Source organism: Myxine glutinosa, chromosome 7 (assembly GCF_964187855.1).
Source record: "Myxine glutinosa chromosome 7, kmMyxGlut1.1, whole genome shotgun sequence".
Lineage (NCBI taxonomy): Eukaryota > Metazoa > Chordata > Myxini > Myxiniformes > Myxinidae > Myxine > Myxine glutinosa.
The window spans coordinates 159,362,492-159,386,986 of record NC_136267.1 but is presented as its reverse complement, the minus strand read 5'-3'; positions in this window follow the sequence as shown (position 1 = coordinate 159,386,986).

Sequence of the window (24,495 nt, the reverse complement as noted above, 5' to 3'; positions counted from 1 at the left end):
TCTTGAAAAGAATTTTTTTTTTTTAACTAACAAAATGATGCCCGTTCCATATTTTCACACCCAGGTTTCAGCATGGTCCAACGAGAAGACGCTGAACAACAGATGAGTTGCACAGATAGCAGCAGACATTTAGTCTGATTAACGCTGGCCCAACGTTGGGCCAATGCTCCCTTCCAACGTCTGATTAACGCTGGCCCAACGATGGGTCAACCATTCCTTCTGTCTGAATAACGCTGGCCCAACGATGGGTCAACACTTCCTTCCAACGTCTAAATAACCCTGGCCAACGGTGAGTCAATGCTCCCTTCCAACATCTGACTAACGTCTGAATAACGCTGGCCAACGGTGGGTCAACGCTTCCTTCCAACGTCTGAATAACGCTGGCCCAACGATGGGTCAACACTTCCTTCCAACGTCTAAATAACGCTGGCCAAAGGTGGGTCAACACTTCCTTCCAATGTCTAAATAACGCTGGCCAACGGTGGGTCAACGCTTCCTTCCAACGTCTGATTAACGTCTGAATAACGCTGGCCAACGGCGGGTCAACACTTCCTTCCAACGTCTAAATAACGCTGGCCAAAGGGTGGGTCAACGCTTCCTTCCAACGTCTAAATAACTCTGGCCAACGGTGGGTCAACGCTTCCTTCCAACGTCTGAATAACGCTGGCCAACGGTGGGTCAACCCTTCCTTCCGTCTAAATAACCCTGGCCAACGGTGGGTCAACGCTTCCTTCCAACGTCTAAATAACGCTGGCCAACGGTGGGTCAATGCTTCCTTCCAACGTCTGAATAACGCTGGCCCAACGATGGGTCAACCCTTCCTTCCAACATCTGAATAACGCTGGCCAACGGTGGGTCAACCCTTCCTTCCAACGTCTGAATAACGCTGGCCAACGGTGGGTCAACCCTTCCTTCCGTCTAAATAACCCTGGCCAACGGTGGGTCAACGCTTCCTTCCAACGTCTAAATAACGCTGGCCAACGGTGGGTCAACGCTTCCTTCCAACGTCTGAATAATGCTGGCCCAACAATGGGTCAACCCTTCCTTCCAACATCTGAATAACGCTGGCCAACGGTGGGTCAACCCTTCCTTCCGTCTAAATAACGCTGGCCAACGGTGGGTCAATGCTTCCTTCCAACGTCTAAATAACGCTGGCCCAACGATGGGTCAACCCTTCCTTCCAACGTCTGAATAACGCTGGCCCAACGATGAGTCAACCGTTCCTTCCAACGTCTGAATAACGCTGGCCCAACAATGGGTCAATGCTTCCTTCCAACGTCTAAATCACGCTGGCCAATGGTGGGTCAACGCTTCCTTCCAACGTCTAAATCACGCTGGCCAATGGTGGGTCAATGCTTCCTGCCAACATCTGAATAACGCTGGCCCAACGATGGGTCAACCCTTCCTTCCGTCTAAATAACCCTGGCCAATGGTGGGTCAATGCTTCCTTCCAACGTCTAAATAACGCTGGCCAACGGTGGGTCAACGCTTCCTTCCAACGTCTGAATAATGCTGGCCCAACGATGGGTCAACCCTTCCTTCCAACGTCTGAATAACGCTGGCCAACGGTGGGTCAACCCTTCCTTCTGTCTAAATAACCCTGGCCAACGGTGGGTCAACGCTTCCTTCCAACGTCTAAATAACGCTGGCCAAAGGGTGGGTCAACACTTCCTTCCAACGTCTAAATAACTCTGGCCAACGGTGGGTCAAAGCTTCCTTCCAACGTCTGAATAACGCTGGCCAACGGTGGGTCAACCCTTCCTTCCAACGTCTGAATAATGCTGGCCAACGGTGGGTCAACCCTTCCTTCCGTCTAAATAACCCTGGCCAACGGTGGGTCAACGCTTCCTTCCAACGTCTAAATAACGCTGGCCAACGGTGGGTCAACGCTTCCTTCCAACGTCTGAATAACGCTGGCCCAACGGTGGGTCAACCCTTCCTTCCAAAATCTGAATAACGCTGGCCAACGGTGGGTCAACCCTTCCTTCCAACGTCTGAATAACGCTGGCCAATGGTGGTTCAACCCTTCCTTCCATCTAAATAACCCTGGCCAACGGTGGGTCAACGCTTCCTTCCAACGTCTAAATAACGCTGGCCAACGGTGGGTCAACGCTTCCTTCCAACGTCTGAATAATGCTGGCCCAACAATGGGTCAACCCTTCCTTCCAACATCTGAATAACGCTGGCCAACGGTGGGTCTACCCTTCCTTCCATCTAAATAATGCTGGCCAACGGTGGGTCAATGCTTCCTTCCAACGTCTAAATAACACTGGCCCAACGATGGGTCAACCTTTCCTTCCAACGTCTGAATAACGCTGGCCCAACGATGAGTCAACCGTTCCTTCCAACGTCTGAATAACGCTGGCCCAACAATGGGTCAATGCTTCCTTCCAACGTCTAAATCACGCTGGCCAATGGTGGGTCAACGCTTCCTTCCAACGTCTAAATCACGCTGGCCAATGGTGGGTCAATGCTTCCTTCCAACATCTGAATAGCGCTGGCCCAACGATGGGTCAACCCTTCCTTCCGTCTAAATAACCCTGGCCAATGGTGGGTCAACGCTTCCTTCCAACGTCTAAATAACGCTGGCCAACGGTGGGTCAACGCTTCCTTCCAACGTCTGAATAATGCTGGCCCAACGATGGGTCAACCCTTCCTTCCAACGTCTGAATAACGCTGGCCAACGGTGGGTCAACCCTTCCTTCTGTCTAAATAACCCTGGCCAACGGTGGGTCAATGCTTCCTTCTAACGTCTAAATAACGCTGGCCAACGGTGGGTCAACGCTTCCTTCCAACGTCTGAATAACGCTGGCGCAACGATGGGTCAACCCTTCCTTCCAACGTCTGAATAACGCTGGCCAATGGTGGGTCAACCCTTCCTTTCGTCTAAATAACGCTGGCCAACGGTGGGTCAACGCTTCCTTCCAACGTCTAAATAAAGCTCGCCAATGGTGGGTCAATGCTTCCTTCCAACGTCTGAATAACATTGGCCCAACGATGGGTCAACCCTTCCTTCCAACGTCTGAATAATGCTGGCCCAACGATGAGTCAACCCTTCCTTCCAACGTCTGAATAACGCTGGCCCAACCATGGGTCAACGCTTCCTTCCAACGTCGAAATCACGCTGTCCAACGGTGGGTCAATGCTTCCTTCCAACGTCTGATTGACGTTTGATTAACGTTGGCCCAATGTTGGGCCAATGCTCCCTTCCAACGTCTGAACAACATTGGCCCAGCGATCGGTCAACCCTTCCTTCCAACGTCTGAACAACGCTGGCCCAACGGTGGGTCAACACTTCCTTTCAACGTCTGAATAACGCTGGCCAACGGTGGGTCAACGCTTCCTTCCAACGTCTGATTAACGTTGGCCCAACAGTGGGTCAATGCTTCCTTCCAACGTCTGATTAGCATTGTCCCAACGGTAGGTCAACACTCCCTTCCAATGTCTACCCACCGTCAGCCCAGCGGGGCAAAATGACATTGGCCCAACGTTGGTTTTTGACGATAGCTCAACAACAGTGCTGACGTTGCCCCAACGTTGGCCCAACGTTGTTGTGTTAGCTGGTTACCACCTTCAGTCAAATATATATCAGGACTGAACAGCTGGTTCCTGAAACGCTTGGGACACAAATGTTTGTAGGTCTTTCCCCCAAGAAGGTGGGAATAATTGCAGCCATTAATGCTTCAGTCACATTTGGCTCGGCGGCCGTAGGGTCTAAAAAATCTACGGCCACTAGCAATTATAGGGCGGCCGCAGTATTTCCACGGTCACACAATGTAGCAGTCACATATGTTTTTATTTTTCGGGCAGCCGCACGGGGTATTTAGAAATTGTGGAGACCGAAAACGTGGGGGTGCCGTACGGTCTTTGATTTGATGTCGCACGGTGACCTTAGGGCGTCCCTGCGGCGGCCATATAATTTTCAAGGCAGACGCAAGGTAGCCTCAAGGTGCCCGCAAGGCGACCGCAGGGGGGCCCTAAGGCGAACGTGCGGCCAGACGGACGGTAACGAGTGGGTATATATACCAGTTCTTTTTCATATGTATAACAGCACTTACAGTTGTCATGGCTACGGCTTGTCGAATTGCTACGGCCGACCTAGAAATGAAAAAAGTTATAACGCCGCGCTATAATTCCACGGCGACCCCTACGGCCTGTAAAAGATAGCCATATGCCCTAGGGCCACCCTGAGGCCACCTCAGAAACTCTGCGGCCGCCGCACGTTTCTGTCAATTTAGGGGGGGTACGGCCGCCGTATCCTAGCCATAGAGCAAATGTGACTGAGGAGTAACCAAGACAAAATGGTTATTACAAGACGTACAATCCCAATCCCGCATCCGGCCATAAAAACATTGCCTCAAAAAGGGAACCATGACCATTGTCATGGGGCCCGCACGGCTAACCCCGCACCAGCAGCGAAAATGGCCTTAAAAAACGGAACAATCCTAATCCCAGTTTAAGCTATCCATCCCAGTTGCAAAGGCATGGAATGACTGCACATATGGCTGCAAGTTAGAGAACTCACTTTGCATGGGATGCAAAGATATTCATCATCTAGGATTGGATGCATGATTGAGCTTGACATTTATTGTAGCATTGTATTAGAAACAACACCAAAAGTCTAACATCGGCAAAGCTGGGCTTGTTTGATACTTAAGTTGAAGAGGAAGGATACCTTAAGAAGAAGAGGATACATGACCTGGGTGGAGATACCAGTTAACAAATAATGTAAGCATTAAATTATTTTTACATTGAGACACTGGTTTATTCTATATTTTGAGTCAACAATAAACCAACCATACACCGCTTCAATCTAGAAACTTTGCAATAACGACAAAGGGATTGCAGTATTACGATTATATTTACTATATCATTCGTGTTAATGCTATTATTATTATTATTACGAAAACAATACTACTGTATTAAGAAATCTGGCCTAATTTGTCGGAAGCAGCCTGAAGGTGAGGCATGAAGGCATGAAGTCTAAGGCCTATAAGTACTATGTCGTTGGAAGACCCGTAACGTCTATGATTTCGATATTTGATGATCATTTTCAGTTTGTAATTTCGGTAAACAATCGGTTTGTTTGTGTTGCACACTTAATGAAAAACGTAAAGGTAAAGCAAGCAGATTGTGATACATGACAGGTTCGACGATATGTTCGGCCTCAACGAAATTAGAATCAAAATGGCCGCGTGCAGAGTCAGCCACTGTACCACCGTAATGACATCACATCACCCCCGCCATGTGACCAGATCCTCAGCTCTGATTGGTGTACGTTTGAGGGGACATACGGACAGACAAACACTGTTCTAGACGGCTTTGCCCTATGGGCTACACCATAAAAATAAGATGGTGTGCTTTCAAGGAAGGTCGTGTGATTGTTCCGCAAATGTCATTTGTTAGTTGTCTCATTATCTGTGATCGCAGGAGGTTCAAATTTGAGTTGTTTGTTTACAGCTTTACATGGAAGTATAAGAGGAGGTATGTATCTATGCCACCGGAGTGGATGTTGATCCCATATGATGCATTGCAAATATTCCAATACAGGAAGTGAGTCCTACAGTGCAATAATTTTCACCAAGGCCTTCCGGCCAAAACATGCACCATACATCCCATTATGGGTTAAGGTTGTGGCGAGCTGCAGTCAAGCTTGCCCCATCTGCCAGGAAATTGCTTCAAATCCTTTTGTAAGCTGTTGTGTAATAATTGATCACTTATGCATTTTTTATTAACCGAAGTATGATTGGTTGACCGAAATAGAATTACCTGTATTATGGAGCACTTTCCTGTTTTCCTCTGATATAACCATCTTTTGGCAACATGGGCAATTATCTACATTCTATTCAGATTTTACACAAAAACACAAGCCAGCATTATCCATTCATCATTCTTTGTTGTTTTTCAATCTCAGTTGAATCCCATTGTTTCCAATAGATAATATTTAGGCCATGTGAGAGTTCACCTTGGAGAATGTACCCAATATCAAGAAATATTGTTTGTTATAATTTTTCACTATTATCCATTCATCATTCCATAAGGCATCATGGTCACCAAGGGAACGCGTTATGAACTATTTATTCCTAGCTGAAAATTTATTTTGTATAGGGTGTTATGAACCAATCAATAGCAATCAGACAAACTGCAGAATTTGTACCTTGACACAATCACCGATTCATTTTGATCGGTGGTATGAAGTCTTGAATATCTTCAAGCAAGTGCAGCATGTTCCAAAAAGACCTGCACAAATTTGGTTGTTAATATATTTAGTACCACAAATGATACAACGATACCCTTTAGTTTATATGATACAGAAACTCGTAAAAATTTTCTTCTTTCCAGTCTGGTGGTTTAATGTAAGAGAAAATGGCGAATCCACAGGAGAAAGCTCAGTGCGTCGAATGGTTCATCGAGACGATATCCGATACGCAAGTTCAGCATAATTTCCGTACTATGTATGGAAGGAACCCGCCATCGCGGACTCGTATCAGAGAGTGGTACAAGAGGTTTAAGTAGACAGGAAGTTGTCAGAAACAGAAAAGTACAGGTCGACCGAGCACAAGTGTAGCAGACGTTGAACGAGTGCGTGAATCATTTTAACAAAGTCCCAGAAAATCATTCCGACGTGCATCCAGAGAACTGGGACTACCAACCACCACTGCACACAGGATTTTGCATAAAAGACTGAAGCTTTATGCCTGTTTATAAGGTGCAGATTCTGCAGGAACTCAAACCAAATGACGGACCCTAACGCAAGATGTTTGCCTTGGAAATGCTCAGTTACATAAAGGATGAAGAAGATTACCTGGGAAAGGTCATTTTCACAGACAACGCTTGCTTTCATGTATTGGAGAAGGCCATCTGGCACAATGTGAGGATCTGAGGCTTTGAAAATCCCCACCTGGTCATTGAACACATACGTGACAGTCCAAAGGTCAATGTGTGGTGTGGCTTTCTCCATGACCACTTAGGGGGTCTGTTTTTCTTTGCAGAGAATACAGTGACCTCAACAATTTATATGAGTATGTTGGAAGGATTTGCCTTGCCACAGATTGAAGACCTGCAACTCCGTATTTCAACAGGATGGTGCTCCTCTTCATTGGGCCTTAGTCGTTCAAGATGTCCTGAATGAAAACTTTCCAGTTCGCTGGATTGGCCAAGGCAGACCAACCGCCTGCCCCCTCGATCACCAGACATAACCTCCTTGACTTTTTTCTGTAGGAGTTTGTCAAAGATGTTGTCTACAACACCAAGGTGGCAAACCTGCTGGATCTTCGTTCTTGGATCACATCTGCATGCGCCCCGGTGGACGCAAACATGCTGACCCGAACATGGCAAGAACTCGTGTACCGCCTTGATGTCCTGCACGTGACAAACGGAGCTCATATTGAAATATTGATGGTGTGCACACAACCTTGAGTTTCTTTATCATATAAACCAAAGGGTATCATTGTATCATTTGTGGTTCTAAATATATTTACAATCAAATTTGTCCAGGTCTTTTTGGAAAAAGGAATTTGTGTTTATCCAACCAAAGTTAAAGCAATTTTGGATATGCCATCACAAACTGATGCAGGGATTCAATGACTACTTGTACATGCTCAACATCTGAGCAAGTTTCTGCTGCATCTGTCAGATATTACAAAACCACTTGGACATTAAACTCAAAAGGATGCCTCATGGTGATTGGGGTGAATCGTAAAAAATAGCATTGTGATGACTCGAAGTAGTGGTCACCAACATGTCAGACCTGCGCTATTACAAACCCAGGGAATAAAACACGCTACAATTAGACGCGTCTCAATCTTGACTTGGAGCAGCAATTATGCAGGGTGTACAGCCAATCACATACTCATGAAGAGCATTGACATCATTGGGGATTAGATACACATAGATCGAGAAATAACTTGTAGCGATCATGTTGACATCTTTGCCAGGGGACATGGTGAATGTAGAAATCTACCAACATTCAAATGAATAGTGCTCTAGTCACGAAACACCATGCCAAACAAATTCAGAGAATGTTGCGGAGACTCCAAAAACAAAGTTTTAATGTTTCCTATAGAGGGGGGGGGGGGGGGGGTGGGGGGGGGGAGATTGTCTGATCTGATATAGTTAGCAAAGTGGCAGAAGTTTACACCTGTGATTTTACCCATGACCTGGAAGAAACCGATCATCATTCGTCAGTTCCACTTTGAGACATTCTGGCAACAACTCATTAATGCTGCAGCAGATGACCCGGATCAGAAGCAACTGCTTGTAATCATTCAGCAAGGTTGTCCAGTATGAAGTCAAATGTCTACTTCCTTCCAATCATCAGCAAGGTCATGGAATCCATCATCACAGATTATATGAAATCTTTCCTTTTCTCCAAAAGCCTAATCTCAGAATACAAATTTTGATTCAGACTCGGTAAATTCTTACCTTGCCTGCTTCTACTCAACCAACAATGGATTGGAGGCCCACAATGTCAGACATGAGATCAGGGTCGTCTCTGTGGGCACATCTTGTGCTTTCGATACAGTCTAGCATACCGCCTTGCTTTCCAAACGATCTGCCTATGGTATCCAAGGCCAACTCCACACATGGCTCGATAACTTCTTCTACTCTCACTATCAGCCATGATCTTTCCTGGAAAACCACATTTCAAAGTTGGCCTCAAAATCCAGTTGCTGACTGGGCATCCTCCGCTGTACAAAGTCCTTCCTTGGCACAATTGAACTCTTACCCACGTACACGCCTTCATTTGCAACTTGATGAAGTATTGCCCTCTCCTCTGGGCTGGGTCCCCTGCCTCACACCTTCCTCAGCTTCACACCATGGAAACCAAGGCCTTCAAGATCATTGGAATCTACCATCTTGAAGCTGAGTCTATGGGCCTATCGCTTCCCCATCTCAGACAGCTTGGTGTTCTCTCTGTTTTCTACCGTCTCTTTTCTGGCCTTGTACCCTCTGCTCTTTCCATGCTTTGTCCCCCAAGGTTTCTGCAGGGTGCATAAGGTCTACCATCAACCCCCTAAATCCAGGATCACTCCTCACCTACACACATTTGCTCCTCTTTCAATCCACCTGTGGAACCGGCTTCGACATTCTCTCCAGATCTTCTTCAAGACAGCTGTTCACCACCATCTCAGATCATCCCCAATCCAAAAACATATTTTCTACCCTCGCTAACCCACTCCACCTCTTCTCTTTCAAAGTTTCCCTTTTGAGTGTTTCCTTCTGTATCCATCCTGTCTACCACATGCATCCTTTCCTGTCCCCATTCCTCCCCACACCCATTATTTGTCCAAGTCCCCCTCTAAATCTTGTCCTTCAACTCTGCTATTGGTGTTTCCCTCCTTTCTCTACTGTTCCTTTTGTTATGTTACCTCCTGACCAGTTCAGTGTACTAGCTCTTCCGTGAGCCGTGACTCTGCATTAAAAAGGTACCCGATTACCTCCACCTCCATTTTGACTTTCGAGACAAACTAACTACCCTGGAAGCTGAAATTATATTGAAGGGACAGAAACTCATGGTTCCAGCTGCACAACATAAGGAACTATATGTCAGTCACATGTTCAAATTGCGCCACTGCCGGTGTGACAATGTATTATAAGTCACAAGAAAAGATGTCATAGACATAATAAAAGTGGTTGAAGTAACCCCTCCATATATGGGTTCTTTGGGTTCTTTGGATGGGTTCCAATATGGATGGGTTCTTTGCGAGTTAAAAAAAAATCAATCACCTGGAGATTTCCCATGATTTCACAATCTTGGCAGATTTCACAATCACATTGGTGCATGAATATTGCGCTGGCTTATGAATTATTATTTTTTTGTTTTGTTTAGTATTTGTTCCATGGTGGTTCCTTCAAAACAAAAATAATTGCTTTGAGGTTTAAGGCTTGTGGAATATATCCGATGAAAACATTAATTATGCTGCATTGGTGAATTGGCACTCCAAGATGTGGATGAATCATCTTTGTAGGATTGAACTGAATGAAAATAATTTAATAGATCGATGAATAAAGTTATAGAAAGCATTGAATGAGCTTAACCTTAAAAACAAACAAAAAAAAAACCTGAATTATAAAAAGATTTTGGGTTGAAAACAGATTTTGGATTGCAGAATTACCTAATGATCTTTTTTATATTCTCAAAAATCCTAATTAATTACACACAATTAAACAATAACATTAACACGAAAATCTGTCTGCCTTATCCAAGTATAAAGTAGCAAATTGTGCTCTGAGGCCTTAAAAGAGGAGAAAGTGTTAACACGTATTGTGACATTCAAACAAACACACAGCTTGCCTCTCCAGCCTGCAGAGGATGTATTTTTAGTACAGAGACACAAAGGCCATGAACAACGCCATGGATACGTTCCCTTGGCGACCGAATTTAATGAGTATCAAAGAAAAGAACAAGTTTAACAATCGTACGGGATATTCTCGGAATAGTGATGTGCATTGGTAAACAATAACATTTCAGACAATAGTTTCACCTTTCATTGTGAAAATAATTACTGTACATGAAAAGGGTGAGGCCGACTCTTTTTAAACAACCTTATACATTGAAAATGTATAATTTTAAATATCATCAGATAATGTAGATTATAAACGAAGTTGTGCCCTATTTATTTATTACTTGAGTAAACCTCAGAAAAGATTTTAGCAATAAAAATAGAAAACAAAGCCCACGTGATCACATGAGGAATGCATCATCTTGTTTGAGAAATCTTTCGTTTTGATGGAAATCTTCAAACTTGTTAAAGCTCCATTTTGTTTGACCGTTAGTCCATGGGTCACGATAACCCCCTAACCCCGAGATAATTTTGCAGACCATGTTTTTTTGTGACGTATGGGTCCTTCCCATTTGAAATTTGAAATTCACTTTGCCATTTATCAAGGTGTGCTTTGTCATATTACAGACTTGTACAGTCACGTGAAAAAGTAAATACACCCCATGTAAAGTTTTGACTTTTTCAACATATTTCAACATACAGCTATTTGATCTTCATTTCAACAATATTGATAGATAAAGGTGATATAATACAACAAATATCATGAAACATTTACATTTTGTAGTCCATTGTATAATTTAAATAAACATAAATGCAAATTTCGCATGTGGAAAAAGTAAGTACACCCCTACAATTATCACTACCTCAAATACCTACAATTAGAATCAGGTGCACCAGCTGAGGTGCAAATGATTAGAACATCGTTAGAGAGGTTCTTGGAGGAACCTGTCTTATTTAAACCTCAGACATTTAGTTTGGATTGCTCTTTGTTGTTGAAGTGTGCGGCGTCACCATGCCTAGATCAAAAGAGCTCTCTGAGGTCTTCAGAAAGAAGGTTATAGATGCCTATGAGTCTGAGAAGGGATTTAAAAAGATCTCCAAACAATTTGAAATCAATCATTCGACTGTCCGGAAGCTCATCTACAAGTGGAGAAGATTCCAAACAACTGCCAACTTGTTCAGGCCAGGCCGCCCCAGCAAGTTCAGCCCGAGAGCAGACCGCAAGATGCTGAAAGAAGTCTCTAAGAACCCCAGAATGTCATCACGGGACCTACAGGTAGCTCTTGCCACTGTTGATGTCAAAGTGCATGAGTCTACTGTTGTAAAAAATAAGGTCCACAAAATTGTCCCAATAGTAGGTTTAATTCAGTTTTGATCTCTAGCAACACCTGTAAGAAATCAACAAGCTTCGTATCAGTATTCCATAATCATAGAAGTAACAATGGATTAGCAATTAGTGCAAGCAAGCCTGGAACATCTAGCAATACACACCATTCGAGTATACACTACCACACAGAATAAATGTCACAGGAATGTGTTGGAGAGATGTCCATCCGAGTTCTTATGGGAGCCTCTCAGTGGTCGGAGACAGCATAACACCTGGGTTCAACTTCGACATTATTTCATTACATTCTCCCCGCCGTTAAATCTACACTTCCGCTTGGGCAGAAATCAAGCTAGCAGCACATAGCATCAGTTAGCAGCAGATTCATATCAGTGAGCAGCAGTTGTCAGTCCATGTCAGTCAGTCCAACCATAGCGGTCGGGGCGGCGAATTTCTCTCCCGGCACGGGTCCGGTAACTACTGGGTACTACATCCCCAAGACTGGAGTCCCCCATGTCAGAGTATCCGCCTAAATCAGGTGACGGCGGTGGCCCCACAGGGCCAGCCGGATCGGGTGCATGTAGTGGTGAGGAAGCCGGCAGATGCTCCATTGTCGGATCAACGGGGTCGTAAGCCCGTTCGTCAACTTCCCCGCATGGGGCCAGGTGGCGTACCGAGACCGTCGACTCCCGTCCATTGGGCAACAACACACGGGCATGCTCGGGATTAGCTTGGAGAACCTGCACCTTGTCCACCAGCGGGTCATATTTACTCATGCGAACCGCGCATTTGAGAAAAGCCGGTCCCGGCTCAGCAAGCCAACCCCGTAAAGGTCGGGTACTGCCCGAACGCCGCGGGTAACGAAACATCAGGTCGTGGGGAGTTTGATTTGTAGCAGTGCACAATAAAGTCCTGATCAAGCTTAATGCCCCGGGTAGTGACCAAGCCCATTGGTCTAGTCCTAGGCCGCGGGACTTAAGACTCAGAGTAACGGCCCTCCATATAATGCCATTAAAGCATTCTACCTGTCCATTTGCCTGTGGCCTATAAGGAGTAGTATAGCTAGAAACGACATTATGCTGGAGCAAGAAGTTCCTCACATACTGGGACAAGAACACCACGCCTCGTTCGGTGTGCACATAGGCCGGATTCCCAAACATAGAAAACAAGTTCCGCAGGCACCAGATAACCGTAGCAGCAGACATATCCCCGCTTGGGAAAGCAAAAGGGAATCTGGAGAACTCATCAACGATCGCGAGTAGATAACGAGAATTACTCAAAGCCGGTGAAGCCGGCAGGGGTCCTTTGAAGTCCATCGCTAATCTCTCTCACGGCCTAGCGGCTTGGACCAGCGTGCCCATATGAGGGTTGTAGAAGCGAGGTTTGAATTCAGCGCAAACGGAACAAGTGCGCCAGAGCCGACGAACATCCTCAACGGAATAGGGTAAGTTACGACTGCGCACATAATGAGCGAAACGCGTCACGCCAGGATGGCACAAGGTGTAATGAAGAATGCGCAGATCCTCGAAAGAGGTGAAGCTCGCACACATCGCTGGCCGCGATAAAGCATTGGCAGCGAGGTTATCCCGCCCCGGGCAATATTTTATTGTGTAGCAGAAATCGGCGAGCTCGATCCGCCAGCGAGTGATTTTCTCATTCTTAATGCGTTGAGCATGCTGCGTGTCATACATAAATGCAACACTCTGTTGATCTGTGATAATTTGGAAACATCGTCCGAGCAAATAGGGACGCCAACGCCTGATCGACTCGACGATGGCATACGCCTCCTTTTCGACACACGAATGTCTCCGTTCGGTGGAGGAGAGAGTCCTTGAAAAGAAGGCCACAGGGCACCCCCCCTGAGAGAGTGTCACAGCTATCGCGCGATCCGACGCATCGCTTTCCAAAACAAAGGACTTATTTTCGTCAATCGTCGACACAGCGGCGCCAGCGATGTCGGACTTCAGGCCATGAAAAGCGGCCTTGGCAGCGGAACTCATGGGGAACGCATCACAATCCACAAGCGGGCGGAGCTTCTCGGAAAAATTTTGAACCCACTTGGAATAATGAGCAAACAGCCCGAGAGCACGCTTCAATGAAGCATGATCGCGGGGCGGGGCCATGTCGAGCAAGGGTCACAGATGCTCCTTATCCGGAGCGATAGAGCCATGGGTCACGGTGTACCCCAGGAGATCTATCATGCGAGCAGAATAGCGACATTTAGCCTCGTTCATAGTCAATCGATACTTGTGCGCAACCTCGAGGAAGTGCTTCAGATTAGCATCATGATGTTCTTTGTCGTACCCGCAAACCGTGAGATTATCCAGATAAACAAAGACATCGGTTAAATTCTCCTTAGCGATGAGGTCATCCATAGCCCTTTGGAAGCACAAAACCCCATTCGTGACCCCGAAAGGTAGCCGGGTGAACTGGTACAACCCTTGGCCTGATTCAAACGCAGTGTCGATGCGATCTGCCGCAGAGATGGGAATCTGATGATACGCACTACGTAGATTGAGAGTGCTATATACCGAGTACTGTGCCACCTGTCGTACCAGGGAGTCCATTCCTGGGAGTGGGTAGGCGTCCAATTGGGTAAACCGATTAATCGTCTGCGAATAGTTGATTACCATGCGTTTGCGATGTGATTCGGTTCGTACCACCAGAACTTGGGCCCCCCAAGGTGACCGACTAGGTTCTATGATACCTTCCTTTAGTAGTTGCGCAGTCTCTTCCGCAATGAATTGCATGTCAGCCCATGAGTAGCATCGCAATTTAACAGCAACTGGTGTACAGTCAGTGGTCATATTGGGAAACAGCGACAGTGGCTCAATTTCCATCCCTGCAAGAGCACACACAGCAAGAGTATCAATACGACCAAATTCCATTTCTGAACGCCCATGTCGCTGGAGAAAATCATGTACTAGCAAAACTTCTGCACATAATGCTTGGAAGACCATTAAATGCACATCCGGAAACACTCGACCCTTAATTACAAGCTTCAGTCGACATTCTCGCTGAGTGCTAAGCCAAAGCCCTTGAGAAGCCATGAAGATTCTGCGTTTTGTCCCGAGAATCGGCCAGCCATGCTTCTGAACAAGTCGAAGATCGACATAACTATCAGTGGATTCCATGTCAATTAAAGCATTTGCAAAAATTCCTTCAATCATGAGTGGGATAATCGCGCGGGACAAGCCAGGTGGCCCTGCAGATGTCGAGTCGTCGAGAGGAGGCGCTCGAGCCTTGCGTGTGGATCCGACGCCAGCTAATATCTTTTGTGCAGTTGAAGTCGCTTGTAGGCCAGTCGTGCCGACACCAGAGGGCGATCGTGCCATGCGCGGAGATCCCAGCTTTCGTGTAGTCAAAGTGGATCATAGGTTGGTCCTGTCGCCACCAGAGGGCGCTCATGCCACGCACGGCGTTTCGAAGCCAGCATGCACCGATCGGGAGGAGAAACCCGGAAGTGGGCCTGGCGTCGAAATAATTTCTGTCAAGGACGGTCGTGTCACGTACTGCTGTGATTGAGCGAATTGTTTAGTCGGCGCAGCAAGTCTCATCAAGGTAGAGCTCTCAGCTCGGGGCCCATGGAGAGGGGCGATTCCAACCAAGGTCGGGCGAGGCGCGCCGGGTGCCGTTCGTGCCGCGGGCGCTGAGATAAGCACATTCAGCGTCGAGCGAGCTCACCGGCCCCGCGACGGTCGACAAACTTTTGCAAAGTGACCCGTCTTTGTACACAAATGACACGTCGCCTCCTTAGCCGGACAAACTGACCTGAGATAGTTCCGGTTCCCGCATAAATAGCACTTAGCGTTACATCCTGGCTTGGGTCCAGCAGCGGCGGCCGCTGTCAAACTCGGGTCCGGGTCCTTGAGTGCATTGGGTGCCTCCAATTCCGGCGAGGATGCAGCATCCCCTAGCTCGGCGGTAGCTCTCTCCGGTCGTGTCTGTCGGGATATCCCCGCAGTGACGTATAGGCGTTCATACGCGTCGGCTTGTACCTGTGCTTCGGTGTACACGTGAGATAACCGAAGGGCTGATTCTAGAGTCAAATCGGCTTCTTCAAGTAGTCTTTATCTGACGACCTGCGATCTAAGGCCTGAGACAAAAGCATCGCGAGCAAGGTCATCACAGACTTGCTCATGGGTGCGTACCTCAGGGGTACAGTCCTTCAATAATCGTCGGAGGTCTTGTGTGAATTGGTCTATGGTTTCCGTGGGATGTTGTCGACGAGACGCAAGCAGATGTCTGGTGGAGAGCACACTTCGTGTTTTGATGTAGATACGTCTAAGCTTGGCCACAGCAGTATCGTACGTAGCACACTGTGTAATGGACATGTACACAGTATGATTCACCTTGGATTGCAATACTGCGAGCTTCGCGTCAGCGGTGATTTCCTCCTGCGCATTCAGATGATTAGTCAGGAGCTTCAGCCAGTGTATCAGTTGAGCGGCCACATCCCGCGCTTGGGGGTCCGCGCTGAAAACTGGAACTTGGATCAGCTTATGAGCCATGTCATTCTCGTTCAGGACGAAGAGACAAAACTGAATTAATTGTTGTAAAAAATAAGGTCTACAACATTGTCCCAATAGTAGGTTTAATTAAGTTTCGATCTCTAGCAACACCTGTAAGAAATCAACAAGCTTTGTATCAGTATTCCGTAATCATAGAAGTAACAATGGATTAGCAATTAGTGCAAGCAAGCCTGGAACATCTAGCAATACACACCATTCGAGTATACACTACCACACAGAATAAATGTCACAGGAATGTGTCGGAGCGATGTCCGTCCGAGTTATTATGGGAGCCTCTCAGTGGTCGGAGACAGCATAACACCTGGGTTCAACTTAGACACAATTTCATTACATCTTCTATTAGAAAGAGGCTGCACAAATTTGATCTACATGGGAGGTTTGCCAGGAGGAAACCTTTGCTGTCCAGAAAGAACATCAGGGCAAGACTAAAGTTTGCCAATGAACACCTAGGGAAAGACCAGCACTTCTGGAACATTGTGCTCTGGACAGATGAGTCAAAGGTAGAGCTATTTGGCCACAGTACCAGAAGACATGTTTGGCGAAAACCAAAGACAGCATTTGACCACAAGAACCTGATAGCAACTGCAAAGCATGGTGGTGGAAATATTATGGTTTGGGGCAGCTTTGCTGAATCAGGGCCTCGGCAGCTCACCATCATATAATCCACTATGAATTCTTCATTGTACCAGAGGGTGCTTGAGGATAATGTGAGGCCATCTGTCGGAAAGTTGAAGCTCAACCGAAGGTGGACCTTGCAACATGACAATGACCCTAAACATTCCAGTAAATCCACCAAGGAATGGCTGAAAAGAAAGAAATGGATGGTTCTGGAATGGCCAAGTCAAAGCCCGTATCTAAATCCCATCGAGATGTTGTGGGGGGATTTGAAATGAGCTGTGCATGCAATTGTGCATGCTGTGCAACTATTTTTTGTTGAATAAATTATTGCAAAATCAATTTTCCATTGTTTTTTGTTCAATTACATCACCTTTATCTATAGATACTGTTTAAATGAAGATCAAATATTGATATGTCCACATATGTTAAAAAGATTTAAAAAAGCATTTCATGGGGTGTACTTACTTTTTCCACATGCGAAATTTGCATTTATGTTTATTTAAATTATACAATGGACTACAAAATGTAAATGTTTCATGATATTTGTTATGTTGTATCACCTTTATCTATCAATATTGTTGAAATGAAGACCAAATAGCTGTATGTTGAAATATGTTGAAAAAGTCAAAACTTTACATGGGGTGTACTTACTTTTTCACGTGACTGTATATAATGGTGTCCCTCGTCTTCAAAAAATGTCAATTTTTACATAAATTGTACCCTTTCAACATCCTACATGACCCAAAACACATATGTTAGTTACTAAAACATACAATATGTCATTCTCAGTCAAGAAATCTCATATTTTACAAATAATCTACCATACAAAAAACAATGTCAGTTTGTGTATTTGTGTGCTTGTGTATTTGTACAGATGTCTGTCCCCCTTCGTAAGGACGATTTGAGTCGGCGTTTAAAGGCCAATATTTTAACATAAATCTGTGTTCACTCCCACCTATTTTTGAGGATAAAACAAACTCGAAAAACATTTTCCATAAAAGAGTAATTATGTCTCTTCTATTGGAATTGTAGACGGTGGCTTGCAAACTGAGCCTCAAGGACGGTGTAGAGAAACGTTTAAAAAAAAAAAAAGTACAGGGTGCAGGGAGGTGAAATCCACTGCACATTATGTGCAACACACGCAGAGTAAAACGAGTGTTCATTTACAGCTGTATGAACCACCTTTAGAGGCCATTTTTCCCCGCAAAGCAGGGGTTGGCCATTTTTGGGCACCGTGGTTCCCTTTCTGAAGCAATGTTTTGCAGCCGGATGCCCTTCTGCCGCCAACCCTGTTAGTCGCCTCTTGCGACACTCAGGGAATTACCAGTGAGCTGGTACTCAATTTGCCGACCTTGGAAGGATGACAGGCAGAGTCAACCCCCCTGGTGTTAGAGGGATGACAGGCAGAGTCAACCCCCCTGGTGTTAGAGGGATGACAGGCGAGTCAACCCCCCTGGTGTTAATTCAGCGATCAACCGGGATTCAAACCCAGGATCCTAGGATCCCAAGCTGCCACCCTAACCACTAAGCCAACACCAGGCTCTATTCATTTACATCTGTATGATGTCTAATAAATAAAGAATATATAAGCATACCTGACACTCGGTGGAGTCTTCAGACTTTGGCACACTCATGAGACTGCACCGTCAAATAATCTGTTCCAACCCGTCATATTTGACAGGCTTTTTACTAACAGTGTGTAATAAATGGTAAATTCTCTGAAATATATAATAATGATGCTCATTTTTTCTGAAAGATACATGCTGAATGGAGAAGGTGGATCAGAATCGGCAACGGTTGCAAGAGTGAGATGTGCATGGAAGAAGTTTCGGGAACTGAGTGGCATGCTGGTGAGGAGGGGAGTGTCGTTGAAGCTGAAGGGAAAGGTGTATGCTGCACGTATGAGATGTGTTATGATTTATGGGAGCGAGACATGGGTAATGAACGTAGAGCAGCAACGAAGGCTGGAGAGGGTGGAAATGCGAATGGTTCGGTGGATGTGCAGAGTATCGTTGAGAGAGAGGAAGACAAATGATGAATTGCGAAAGATTATGGGAATCGAGCCTGTGATGGATGCTGTGAAGAGGAACAGGTTGAGATGGTTTGGTCATGTGTTGAGGAAGGATGAAAATGACTGGTTGAGAAGAGTGATGGAAATGAATGTAGAAGGAAGTAGAGGACGGGGAAGACCGAGAAAGACTTGGCTAGAGATGGTGGAAGAAGAAATGTGGGGAAGGGGGTTAGCAAGGGGAGATGCAGAAAATAGGGCAAAATGGAGAAGATTGTCATGAGGACCGCAAGGCTAACCCCTGCTCTTGCAGGGAAAATGGCCTTAAAATGTCTGTTGTTGTTTGTTGTTGTTGTTTTTTTCTCAATGGAAGATGAACTATCTATCCATTTACCACGTTTACAATGTTGACTTTCCATATCCAATACTGATGGAGAACCATATTTATCCTTGCATTTAATTAAGGCTTATACAATTCGATTTAGATAAGATTTTCAGCACAGAAGATTTTCAAATGATACAAGGCTGGTTTGAATGTTTTGTAGATGTAACAGCAATCATACATCACAATATGTGTGTAATTATCACTTTTCAGCATGTGGAGTGCAAATAAGTTAGTTAAATAATTACTCAAGATAATGACTATGACATGGGTAATTAGTTTCTCAACCTTTAATAAAATAATTTTAGATTAAGAATGAATATTTAAGTTTTTGCCTGCCCTAACATATGAATCGGTTGCACTTGTGGACAATGTATTTATTTAATTCACAGTTTTTTGTTATAATTTCAGGGTCTGAACCAACATGTCAGATGAACACCCTGTTGATTTGAAGGGACTGATGTTCCACCCAAAGCAAACAAAACACACAAGGAAGCCAAGCTCACAGATTCAAGAGAGAATATGCATTATTATCATAATACACGGACAAGTGTGTTTTTGTGTGTCACGCTACTCTTTCTACAGTTCTGGCCCGCTTACATCCAGATTTGCTACATAAGATCAGCATAACCCTAATTAAAGCAAATTGGTGTTTTTACCTTTGCTGGTGGTCTTGGGAGGGGTGGGGGAGGGGGAAGATAAGCAAATTCTCTATGTAAATATGTATCTTGTAGCACCACCTCTAGGTGGGTCAGGGCATTACAAGTCCCCACCCTTTACGCTACACTACTCCTGTCCCCACGTTTTACAGTAGAGTGAGGTATAAGCAGTAGGCATGTTTCTTGATTCATGCACGCAACCCAGGTTATATATATATATGTATGTATATATATATATATATATATATATATATATATATATATATATATATATATATATATATATATATATATATATATATATATATATTGTTACGGGACCGCGGCGAGGATGTTGTTTGCCGAGCGGATGGCCGCCGCGCCCGAACAGTTACCCCGACTAACCCGATTCCTGAACGTTGGCCGAATCGCGCCACAGATATTCAATGGGGAAAAGACTAAAGTGAAGGATGTGAAGAAGAAAGAAAGACAAAGGCTAAGGAATACAAATATAATTTATTTACTATTTACACAATTGAAAGAAACCAAGGAAGAAGGAAGGATAAGAAAATAAAATACAGAAGAGGAAAGGTGACACAGTGAAAATCGCTAGCTTATCTATGCAGTCTTACTTAACCCAGGACAGAACAAACAAAACGGACTTACACGGGGAATTGCAGAGTGGATTGGCTGGAAGGAGGGGTGGGTGGCTGGAGGGGGAGGAAGGCACGGAGCTGGCTGGAGCTTGATCCCGCCCGGGACGTCGGGCTGGACCTCGACGGCCGCCGATGCCACTGATCCTGTCGTGTGCGCGGGGTAACGGGTCGGAGCTGCTTGGTGGAGCCAACGCTGCTGGAGGGGGGTCTGGCGTGACGGGTTCTCTCTCCCTCTCTGACAAACTCCAGGACTCTTTCTCTCTTTCTTAGTCCAACCCAGTCCAACAACTTCCTCTCTTGCTTAGTCCAACTCTTAAATCCAACTCTTCCTCTCTTGCTTAGTCCAACAACAACTTCCAGGCTTTCGCGCGCGCTCTATATAGCGCCTCAGGCGATCAAGCCGCTGGTGTCCAGGACACGCCCATCGGTCAGCTCGCCTCGGCCCTGATTGGTCGGCATGGCCCTCTGGCTCCGCCCTTGATGACGATGGGCGGGCACGCCCAGGAGTCAGCAGCTCCTCCCCCTTCTTCTCCAAGCCGACCTCGTGGCGAATGGAGTCGCGGAGGGAACAGTTGGCAATTGTTGGAAGGGGAATGTGAATGAAAGGGGATCTACTCTTATTTCACTTGGTGCAATGGAGTATTTCAATTAATGGAAGACACAGCCTTACACTAATACACATAATAAGGATATAACTATTGAACAGGGATATATGGTGTCCTTCGTGTATGCTTTATGGAATTAACTACGGGAACGCCCTTTGACCTTTATACACAGACTGGAGGCAGGAGGGTCCAGAATAAAGCAATAATAATAAAAAAAACACAATAAAAAACACAATCCTCATATCCACAACACTGCACCCTCCTCCTCTTAGGCACGTCCCGGGCCTCTTACCTTAACTTTTAGTGTGGCATGTAGGTGTAGTTCCCTCTACATTTAACCTGACCCTGAGTGCGACAGTTTTAAAACATAGATAAATATGTCCCGCTGATCCATTGCACCCTACCTAACAGACTCACGCCCACAGCTAACCAAATTGCGGAATGGTCTTCAAACTAAAACACTTACGGTGGGGGGCGCATTATTTACAATGACTCTGCTTTTATTTACAATATGCAACCCAGGACCTGTGATCGTTCTTTTGGGGGGGGGGGGAGACAGTCTGCCCTGCATCGATGCACCATGAAAGCACCCATAAAACACACCAATACACCCTCAAGCACCAATCGGTGCACAGTCATCACTGTTCATTAATAAAAATAGCCAAACAACCCCTAACCCTGCTGGTGGTCTCTTGCTCTTCGGCTCCCTCTGCTGGCTATTTGTTCTTCCAGATGTTGTCATCTTCTTTGCTGGCGGCCTATTTGCAATAATAAAATGCACCCAACGTGTCCATTTTTATTTATTTATGGCCCACATGGCCGACTAGTGTGGTTCACCTGTGGGGCATAGGTGCCCTGTGACCAAGGTCCGCCAGCAAGATCTCGGGCCTTCATGGCCGGTTCCAGCAGAGGGGCCATGCCCCAACCCATGGGGTCCATAAGTGGTGCTCAGCCACAGACATGTGGTCCATAAGGTGGTGCATCGATGCAGACAGCTGTGGTTCTGGGAGTTTCGGGCGCATAATGGCGGACTCACGCACGCTCCCCTCGGTGCCCAGTGGCGCACAGGTCCTCATGTGGGAGACAAAAGGGGGAAAAGACAGATGAGCGAGGGGTAAGGTCACAAGGGTACACATCAATACAGGCAATGCAAGGCGAAGTGCGTACGGAGAGTGAAGTGAGAAAGCTCGTCCCTACCGTACGTCACCCCCCCTGTCACCTACTCTACCCTTGCCCTTACCCCATATTTACAAAATCTACACCTTTACAAATTCGTCGCTAATGTCACGTCTTCCCCATATTTCCCCTATACCAAATTCGTCTCCACAATCCCTCTATCCAAAATTTGCCATCACCCAATTCATCATCAATCCTCATAAGGAGGAAGAGATGGAACACAAGCACAATGTCACACCTACGTCATGATGCGTCTCACATTCCAAACATTTGCATCAAAATAATAAAAACATGGCATGGTGTGGAGTTACGTCACCTCAGGTGAGTGGATGCAGATGGTGCGAGGAGATCTTCATCCTAACTACTTTCTAAATGACTTTAACACACTTTACACTACCCTGGGTCTTTCCCTGCCAATCCATTGGCCAACTTACACTATGGGTTCTAAAAAACAATTCCCATTGACCAAACTGTGGTGCTTCCTTAATTTGGGGTCTCACTCCCCCGATGCAACTCCCTGTGCCCTTGCACAATTTCAGGACTGGGGCGTGTAGCTCTCCCAGCAGGCCTACCCACCTGCACACCTCCACCACTGCAGTTGCCACCCGAGCTTACCTAGCTCCTCACCCTAACCTATCTAATTGGGGAAGGCCCCTCCTGGCTCTGTCACCCCTTGGTGCCCTCTGGCACTGGGCTACCCGGGTCCGTCCTCCGGATCCTCGGGCCCCATCCACAACAACTCTACCGGCTCCCAGAGCCCACCTGCGGCCTCACCTGGCCGACATCCTCACAGTGGTGGAGTGCCCAAACCAACTACACACACTAACAGGCTACACGCCCAGCCATTTCCACAATACTAATGCACCCATCACTACACTCCTGTGCAACTACCCGCACCACAGATGCCAATATCCAACCACAATTTACCTATACCCTCTACCTAACACTTACACTGCCCTCCCCGGGTATTCGTGATGGGGTCCATCCTCCTTTCCCCCATCCACACCTTCGCACCATCCACTCCACTCCACGGTTTCCATCATACTCACTCCACGACCATCCATTCCAATACTCCATATACTCCAGACCATTTATTCCATACACCTGCTCTCCATTCACCTGTTGTTGCACACCTGTGCAATCACACCTGGTGCCACCTGCACCCTCCTTCCTTCCTGGACCATTTGGTCAGCACAACTCACATCACTATCACTCACTCATACACTGCTCCATCCACCTGTCCAGTTGCACACCTGTGCAATCTCACTACAACTCACACTCACAATCATTTACTCATACCCTGCTCAATACACTTTCGATCCTCACACACACGGCATCATCTCATCTAACTACTCCCCTCTGAAACTTGCGCTTCCCAGTCGTCCCTTTAAACTATTGCGCTCCCTCGTCATTATCATCCAAACTAATCTACCTGCGTCCCCACTACAGGTATCATTGTCACTACCTAATCTTACCGTTACCTAAGGTCATCTTCTCTAGGTCCCTATCATTATATCCTAACCCTCCCGGGCTAGTTTTCACTGCCATACCCCATAAGTCTATTGCTCCTTTGCCCCCGCTGTGAGAGATGGCATAGTTGCCATCCCACCACATCGGGCATCTTTCACTATAAATTTTGCACACCAAATTTCGGCCAATCAAAAATTTGCCAATCAGCTGCCAATCACTCTACCATTACCAATCATCAATCTGCCAATCCTTTGCCAATCATCAAATTTTGTTTTTCTAATTTCGGGTCCAAAACACTATCAGTATCATCATCATCACAGTCCACTTTATCTGACCCTCGGTGCGTCATCACATCATTAAAACTCGGCTTCGCAAAGCCGAGCAATGAATTCGGGTGGTTTGGTCGCCTGCAGGTTGAATCCGTCCGGCTTTCGGTTCAAGGGAGGTGGTTTGGTCGGGCCGAGATTCCACGCACCATCTCGGCGCGGTACCTTGCGGTCCCGGGCCCGATGACCGAGGCTCGCCCGGTCGGAACCCCGCCCCCGCCAGGGGGCACCGGTCCGCTTCCTCCCACTCGCCCTTAAACCGGACCGGTCACCTCGCCCGACAAGGCCCGGACTCGACCGTGCAGGGCGGGGCCAAGCCCGAATCGGCAACGACGCTTCGAAGAGAAGCGACGCAGCATCGATCCGCGCCGGGCCTGGCATCCAACAAAGCGCACCGCGCCCCGAGTGCTCGCATCGGCTATCCGTCGCCCTAAACGCTGCCCCATTCAACGTCGATGCTTTACTCGCATGCCC